Genomic DNA, 9,735 nt, shown 5'->3' with positions numbered 1-9,735 from the left:
GTTTGGAAGGCTGCGTGCTAGGTAGGACGCGTCCTTTGAAGGCTGCAGTATACCGAGTGTTCTCCTTTAAACAAGTTTCGTTTAAACGAGACGGCCTTCGTAGGACAAACGGAAACGAAACGTAACATGGTTGCTATGACAGCACGCCACTCTTTAACAAGCGCGAGCGCTTTGAGTGAGAAGGGAACAAAGTCCCTTTAGAAGGGAATGTATGAGGTACATTTTAGGAGAGTTATAATGATGTAAAGAGAAAATAAAATAGAATTTACAGGTGTAGTTTTAGCCTAATACTTTATTTTAATTATATATTAATATAATTATACATATTATATACTCTGCACCCATCTACTGAGGTACTTCAACTTGGGAATTAACATTCCTTGCGTTTGAACATCATATTTACGGGCAAATTGGCGTTATTTTTTTTAGACATTTCCATTGAAGCAAAGAATTGTGGGTTGTGAGTGCCCAGAAAGATACACCCCATGCATCCTTCGAATTCCCGAGAAATAAGGTTGCATTCGAAGTGTCCTATTGGCTTTTATGAAAACTCGATGACGTATGCGGCAGAGAAATGCGACCTCCAGAGGACGCATCCTTCCAAACGAGACAGCCTCAGTCACAGCGCTCGTTCAAAGAGGGAGCAGTGCTTTCCTGATGTAATGACAGAAAAACTGCATCTGGAGTTATTCACAACAAGTAATGACAAACCTAGACATGACATTTATAATAATGGTCTTGTGTGACAATTTTTACAGGCTTATTTAAATTCAGAGGTGGTAAAACATTGATAATGATCTGTAATTCTCGTTGATAAATGATACCCTTATGAAAACTACCCATGGATTTACTGTAGTAATACTGTATTAACCATGACTAGTAACCACGACTGTAGTAACCATGTTTTTGTTTTTTTGGCAGTAACAAAGGTTTTGATACAGTTAACCATGGTTTTACTACAGCATTACTGTAGTATCCATATAGTAACTTATATGATAATATCTATGGTTAATTTTTTGGTTTTATATGTGGCTTATACTTACAGATTTTTAAAGGGTAAACAAAGCAGCCAATTTAAGTTACTCATTTTATCTAAAGAATTAATCAAAATTCAATTTAAAAGAGGTACCGGTATTGGTATCGATATCAGCAATATTGGCCTAAAAGTACTTGGTATCAGATCGAAAAGAAAATTAGTGGTATCGCCCATCCCTACCAGCCAGGTCTCCTAAGCAACCAAATTGGCCTGTTTGCTAGGGAGGGTAGAGTCACATGGGGTAACCTCCTTGTGGTTACTATAATGTGGTTCGCTCTCGGTGGGGTGCGGTGAGTTGTGCGTGGATGCAGCGGTGGATGGCGTGAAGCCTCCACACGCGCTGTCTCCACAGTAACACGCTCAACAAGCCACGTGATAAGATGCGTGGGTTGACGGTCTCAGACGCGGAGGCGACTGAGATTCGTCCTCCGCCACCCGGACTGAGGCGGGTCACTATGCCACCACGAGGACTTAGAGTGCATTGGGAATTGGACATTCCAAATTGGGGAGAAAAAGGGGAGAAAATAAGAAAAAAATTAATAAACCTCATTTATTATTTTCTTAAGCATATGTTGGTTAAAACATATTGCAAGTTGAGCAGGGGCGTGTCCAGGATTTGTTTGCCAGGGGTGGCAAAGGGGTGGCAAGAAGCGAGTAAGGGGTTGCATCCAGTAAGTTCGTCTGACAAACAAGGGGTTGTGCATGGGGCCAATTTTTGGAGGGTTTAAAGGCAGAAATGTGAAGCTTGTAATTTTATAAAAGTGCTTACAGTTGGAGTCAGAAGTTTACATACACTTAGGTTGAAGTCATTAAAACTAATTTTTTAACCACTCCACAGATTTAATATTAGCAAACTATAGTTTTGGCAATTTGTTTAGGACATCTCCTTTGTGCATGACATGAGTAATTTTTCCAACAATTGTTTACAGACAGATTGTTTCACTTTAAATTGACTATATCACAATTCCAGTGGGTCAGAAGTTTACATATACTAAGTTAAATGTGCCTTTAAACAGCTTGGAAAATTCCAGAAGATGACGTCAAGCCTTTAGGCAGTTAGCCAATTATCTTCTGATAGGAGGTGTACTGAATTGGAGGTGTACCTGTGGATGTATTTTAGGGCCTACCTTCAAACTCAGTGCATCTTTGCTTGACATCATGGGAAAATCAAAAGAAATCAGCCAAAGACCTCAGAAAAATATTGTGGACCTCCACAAGTCTGGTTCATCCTTGGGAGCAATTTCCAAATGCCTGAAGGTACCACGTTCATCTGTACAAACAATAGTACGCAAGTATAAACACCATGGGACCACGCAGCCATCATACCGCTCAGGAAGGAGACACATTCTGTCTCCTAGAGATGAATGTAGTTTGGTGCGAAAAGTGCAAATCAATCCCAGAACAACAGCAAAGGAACTTGTGAAGATGCTGGAGGAAACAGGTAGACAAGTATCTATATCCACAGTATAACGAGTCCTATATCTACATAACCTGAAAGGCTGCTCAGCAAGGAAGCTGTAAAAAAGCCAGATTACAGTTTGCAAGATCTTACTTTTTGGAGAAATGTCCACTGGTCTGATGAAACAAAAATGTAACTGTTTGTCTATAATGACCATCGTTATGTTTGGAGGAAAAAGGGTGAGGCTTGCAAGCTGAAGATCACCATCGCAACCGTGAAGCATTGGGGTGGCAGCATAATGTTGTGGGGGTGCTTTGCTGCAGGAGGGACTGGTGCACTTCACAAAATAGATGGCATCATGAGGAAGGAAAATTATGTGGATATATTGAAGCAACATCTCAAGACATGCAAATGGGTCTTCCAAATGGACAATGACCCCAAGCATACCTCCAAAGTTGTGGCAAAATGGCTTAAGGACAACAAAGTCAAGGTATTGGAGTGGCCATCACAAAGCACTGACCTCAATCTGATTGAAAATTTGTTGGCAGAACTGAAAAAGCATGTGCGAGCAAGGAGGCCTACAAACCTGACTCAGATACACCAGTTCTGTTTGGAGGAATGGGCCAAAATTCCAGCAACTTATATTGAGAAGCTTGTGGAAGGCTACCCAAAACGTTTGACCCAAGTTAAACAATTTAAAGGCAATGCTACCAAATACTAACAAAGTGTATGTAAACTTCTGACCCACTGAGAATGTGATGAAAGAAATAAAAGCTGAAATAAATCCTTCTCTCTACTATTATTCTGACATTTCACATTCTTAAAATAGTGATCCTAACTGACCTAAGACAGGGAATATTTTCTATGATTAAATGTCAGGAATTGTGAAAAACTGAGTTTAAATGAGTTAGTTAATATTTGCAAAGTGTATGTAAACATCTGACTTCAACTGTACATTAATTCTTCTGTTAAAACTCATGTATTATTTGAGCTGTAAAGTTGTTGTCGTTTTAGGGTTGACATCGTCATGGCAACAAAGTTGTAAAATTGGATATAACTTTACACAGAAAAGGTAAGTGATTTTATGACACTAAAATCATATTAACACACATATTGTTTACGTCTTGTGCTATACTTTTGAAACGATTATTTTAACATTTACGGATTGGCCCTATTCACTTCCATTGTAAGTGCCTCACTGTAACCCAGATTTTTGCTTTTTTTTTAAAGAAAAGTAGGGACGGGGGGCCTGGGTAGTTCAGCGAGTATTGACGCTGACTACCACCCCTGGAGTCGCGAGTTCGAATCCAGGGCGTGCTGAGTGACTCCAGGCAGGTCTCCCAAGCAACGGAATTGGCCCAGTTGCTATGGAGGGTAGAGTCACATGGGGAAACCTCCTCATGCTCACGATTAGTGGTTCTCGCTCTCCATGGGGGTGTGGTAAGTTGTGCCTGGATCGCGGAGAGTAGCATGAGCCTCCACATGCTGAGAGTCTCCACAGTGTCATGCACAGCGAGCCACATGATAAGATACGCGGATTGACTGTCTCAGAAGCGGAGGCAACTGAGACTTGTCCTCCGCCACCCGGATTGAGGTGAGTAACCGCACCACCACGAGGACCTACTAAGTAGTGGGGATTGGGCATTCCAAATTGAGGACAAAAAGGGCAATAAATAAAAAAAAGAAAGAAAAAAAAAGAAAAGGAGGGACGAGTCCAAATAATTTTTTGTGGTAATCAACATTATGCCACAAATGCTGTAAATTGAGCTTAACTTGTATTGAACCTGAAATTTTCCTTTATTAACAGTATTTTGCCCACACATTTTGCCCAATGAATTTCCATGACTTTCCATAATTTTTCCCAGATTTGTAAAAATTATTGCAAAGAACAATTTCAAGCTGATTAAATATTTGAACTAGACAAAATATTATTGACTTAAATTTTTTTTCCAATTGACCAATAGATTTCCATGACTTTTCATAATTTTTCCATAATTTTTAATATCATATTTTTAATATTTTTAATAATCATTTTCAAAGATTGCAAAGAACTGATTAAATTATTTAATATTAGTAATATTTAAAATCTAAACTGGGGGGAAAATTGTATTGACTGCTAGGATTTTTTAAGAATGTATTGTTTTCCATGACTTTTCACTGATTTTATATGACTGTGGGAACCTATAGCCTATAACTTAAGGTGCCGAGAGGTTAAGCAGTGGGTGAAGGCATGCAAGATGAATCAGTTAATTGAATCAGTGGCACTGTTTATAGTTTAATATATTTAAATCAGCTACGTACACTTATTTGTACAGCTAATACATTTATTTAAATACATTCTTACACTACCGAGTGACTCCAGTCAGACTTCCTAAGCAACCAATTGGCCCGGTTGTGAGGGTGGGTAGAGTCACGTTGGGTTAACCTCCTTGTGGTCACTATAATGTGGTTCTCGCTCTCGGTGGGGCGCGTGGTGAGTTGTGCGTGGATGCTGTGGAGAATAGTGTGAAGCCTCCACACGTGCTGTCTCTGCGGTAACGCGCAAAACAAGCCACGTGATAAGATGTGCGGATTGACTGTCTCAGACGTGGAGGCAACTGAGATTCATCCTCTGCCACCCAGATTGAGGCACTACGCCACCACGAGGACTTAGAGTGCATTGGGAATTGGGCATTCCAAATTGAGGAGAAAAGGGGAGAAAATCCCAAAAATATATATATATATATATAATTCACACTACAATTATCGTGTTTTGTGTTTTTCTTTAAAAATAATTTTAATTGCTGCATTTGGCAGATGGCTTAACTTTCTGGCTTTGCAGCATATTTTAATTCATGCATCTCTAATTACTGAACTGAACCTATGAATTCATTAGATCTGACAAAATGCACTAAGCGGAGTAATCCATCCAGACCCATATCCACTGTAATCTCCCAGCCGCACCAGACCCCCCAGAGTCCACAGTGGTTGTTATCTCTCCCTCCCCCATGCTTTGCAGTGGCAAGTATGAAGACTGTTTGCATTATATCTTGAGATGAAATACACCACTATTCTGCCGAGCACATCGAATACCAATAATCCTAGCACATGTGGAGCTCTGCATCCCCCTGGCTGGTCGTGTGCAACCACATAATCCCTGGCAGACTACAATAGCATACAGGGCCATCTGTTCAACTCATAGTCCTTTAAAACTTCACATCTGGACAGTTAAGTGGGGGCAGCACTCTCTCTTTTTCTTTCTGCCCATCTTTTCTTCTCTCTCTTCTTCCACTCACACTTTTTGAGATTAGATTTTCTGTTTCTTTCACTATCACTCTGTATTTTTACTCAGGATCTGGCATTAAAAATGTTCTTTATATAATTGTCTGTAAGCAATGAAGCATAAATGTCTGTTCCACAGGTACTGTTTTATAGAAGATGAAACTTAATCATTTAACTAACCATTATTTTAACTTTATGTAACTTAATAGAACTTTATATACGGTCAGTGTTGGGTAAGTTAATAAAAAAAAGTAATTAACTGCAAATGACTAACTCTCTAAAGTTATTATCAGATAACTTAACTAATTTCTTCATTAAAAAAGTAGTCACATTTCTAATTACTGTCTAATCACTTGTCACAATTTTTTTTTGTTTTTCCACTCAAATTCTTAACAATATCTCTTTTCTCATTGTTCATTGTCATACACCCTTCAGCTGTCACAGAAATGCAAACAGACTTACATATGAACATGAATTCATAATATTTTTTAGAAATATTTGTAACCCAAGTAATGTACTTAAAAGTAATTACTTTCATTGAAAGTCAGTAACTGTAATCTGATTACAATAATTTAAAATGTAATGCATTACACTACTTTGTGCCTAAAAGTAATTATATTACAGTAAATAGTTACTGTGTTACCCGATTACACCTAAAACTGTAGGGTGCATCTAACTTTTTTTGTCTTACTCCAAACTACCTTAAAATATTTTAAAGTACTTAGCAAAAATACTTTATATAATTAGGAATCCTTTTTTGCTGCCTCTACAAATGAACAAGATCTGTATTTTTCTCTGTTTAAAACCAGTATTGACAGACCCAGCTTTCCATGCTGTAATCACACTCAACAATGTAAACTAACCAGCACTGGTGTCAGAAACAGTAAAGAGGATCAAGATGCAGGGTCATGCTGCTCTTGTGTTCAAGGATCTTGGTTTCATTTTCAGGTCCTAGTCCATCATTAATTGGGCAGATGGAGAATCAATGTTTGCCCTATTTTAAAATAATCTTGGCTGCCGTCCAAGTAAGCGGGCCTTGACTCATGCCTTTGTGTGCAATCAACATAGATGTTGATATCCTTTAACAAGGTGTTGGGACACTGTTACTTGAGACATGAGACAAAGCATGTTCCATAATTTTATGTACTATTTTAAGATACATAAGAAAAACATATAAAAACATTTATAAAATCATTTAAAATCAGCTTTCATTCTGAAGGTCCACTTTCCATATTTCACCTTATACAAGTTCAATAAGGTCACAGGCTATTTACTGTAGATACTGTATTTTTTTCACAACCATTTGTCTCTTTGGATAATGGATTTGAACATCATCATCCACTTTGTAAAGATATTATTGGGTATTTCTAGATAATTCCCCTCATTCCTAAGTAGGCCATATTAGTAGCTAGCAATTCTAGCCAAACAAAATTCTTACTGCATTTAATATACAGTATGTGTGATATGCAAAATTGTTATTTAGCCAACTTCGTCAACTGTCAACCCTGTCAGATTCTAAAAGTGATGACAATTAAATGAATTTTTGTAGCGAGGTTAGAGGAAAGTTGCTAAGACATTGAGTAATGGCAAGAGACAATTGTGGATGAAACATATATTCAAAACCCTTCCTCAGTAGCAACTGGCCTACAGAAATGTAACCATGGCAACAACAAGAAGTCGCTGGATTAGGAGAATTTTGACAAATTTTTTCACGTCTCATTCAACTTTTTCCCTTGAGAATGAGTGGGCAAAATGAACAAATAGCTGCTGTGCGCTTTCCATCCCCTCACATCTTCAACTGAGAGTGCAGGGAGAGAAACCACACAAACATCAGACTCATCTAGTTCTGTTGCTTGCATTCCTTACCATGCCCATAAGATAAAACTATGTGCTGTCAGGTTGTAATTCAGTCAGGGATATCTCCCATTCACATCTCTGTTAATCACCAGAAAGAGAAATGTATAGATCATTGCCTGTGTATTTTAAGCTATAGAAAACATGAATGTCATGTTGTAAAAATAGTCAAATACTTTGAATTTTAAAAAATAATCACATCTTACAGAGCAAGTTATGTAATCCCTTTCATGAAATAATTGTCTTTTAAACATGACATTTTGATGTAATCATTTGTCTTATTTTGCATACCATGCAAAAAATATTTGTATATATTAAAAATTTAAAACAAATAATAGAATTTTCATTCTCAAATAATACATAAAAAACAGTGTACTCTTCTCAAATATCACACAGATTTAGATTTTAGAAGCTTTCATCTCCTCCAGCACAGTGTCAACCTAAAAAAACACCCCAAAATCTGTGCTTTAGAAGAAAAATGAGATCATATGAAACCACTGCTATTGTTTGTTGCATCATGTGGGGTCCTTCATTTCTCAACTACACATTACTGTTATTTGCATGATAAGATGGCAGAAAGCAGGACCACGGACAAGTTCATCTTGACGGAAGGTTCCCTTAGACCAGTTTTCTTGTTCAGAGAACAATTTAGAGGAATAATTCACCCAAAAATGAAAATTCTGTTATAGTGTACTCACCCTCAAGTCATTCCAAACCAGTATGGCTTTCTTCCTCATGCTGAGTACAAAAGAAAATATTTTAACAAATATCCCAATCCGTCTTTTCAATACAATTGCGGTTGGTAGTGATAGTATCATAAAAGTAGTCCATGCGACTTGTGCGTCATATTCCAAGTCTTCAGAAAGCATATGATTTGGTGTGGGTTTTTGGTGAGAAAATGTAAGTTATTTTCAATTAAAATGAACGCTATGAGAGAAGCTCATTTACAGCAGCACGCATATTGTTTTTGCATTGCGTTAGTTCTTAATGCTTGGATGAACTATTCCTTTAAAGCTGAAGTGTGTAACTTTTTCAGTGTTAAAATACTTGCTCCTTTCCCAGCTAAATGTGCAGAGCCATTAGTAGGTCTTTTTTAAACAGTAAACACTGTATCTCTCTGGCGCTATAAAAATCCCTCTGTTTGTTTTGAGCGACCCCATCCAACCCGGCACAGCAACACTGACTCAACCAATGGTGTGAGCTGGGGGAGGGACTTCGATTAACAGCAGACAGGGGCATTTTCTGTTTGAAAACAACTTTTATTTTTGCAATTCCATTTGGTGGTGCAAAAATTACACACTTCAGCTAATAGTTATTTGAGCACTACAAAGGTGTAGTTTGTTGCAATACTAGACATAATGCATAAGCTTCACATTTGTTCACCAGACACATGCTATCTTCATGCCAATGTTGTTTTGCGTTTCAAGTCATCATAATTAAATTACAATAATAATCTATTTTGAAATTATTATTGCTATAAAGTAATAATAAAAGTAAATAATGGCAACCACATGGGGTCAGGTGCAATATGTGTGTCTATTAAAGAAAAAAGACTAAGACAGCATAATTGATAGTGTCAAACACTTTGGCATCAATGTTTATTTAGTAACTACAGTAAATAAAAAAGGAAAGGAAAGAAAAGAAAAGAAAATAAGACAGAGTTGACAAAATATGAAGGACAAAAAGTTCCCTTTCAATTCAGTTTAAAATAGCTTTGTACCTTAATTAAGTATTTGATATATAGTATATAATTATGACCCATCTTTAACTACAGCAATTGCCCTATATTCACAGGATGCATTACATTTATGCAACAACCAAAGTTACTTAATATGTTAAGATATATATGATAAAAATAATTGTGTGGTCACAATATATGTTCATTTTATGTTAATTCTTTGGTGATTTATGAAAAGTGTCATTATGATTTATGAAAAATGTCCTACAATATGGCTCTCTGGGATTGTGTGCAATATATCATATGTACTTTAAAGTTCAAGTAGCTAAACCTTTCTACAACTGAGCAAGATATTATTTACACAATAACAAAAATAAATGAATAAAAACACTGTTATTCTGTTAACACAGCTTTTTGATGGCAAAATATAAAGTGATAGTTCACCCAAAAATGAAAATTCTCTCATTTACTCACCCTCATGCCATCCCAGATATGCATGACTATCTT

Source organism: Myxocyprinus asiaticus, chromosome 29 (genome assembly GCF_019703515.2).
Source record: "Myxocyprinus asiaticus isolate MX2 ecotype Aquarium Trade chromosome 29, UBuf_Myxa_2, whole genome shotgun sequence".
Lineage (NCBI taxonomy): Eukaryota > Metazoa > Chordata > Actinopteri > Cypriniformes > Catostomidae > Myxocyprinus > Myxocyprinus asiaticus.
Note: the sequence above shows the minus strand (reverse complement) of the source record.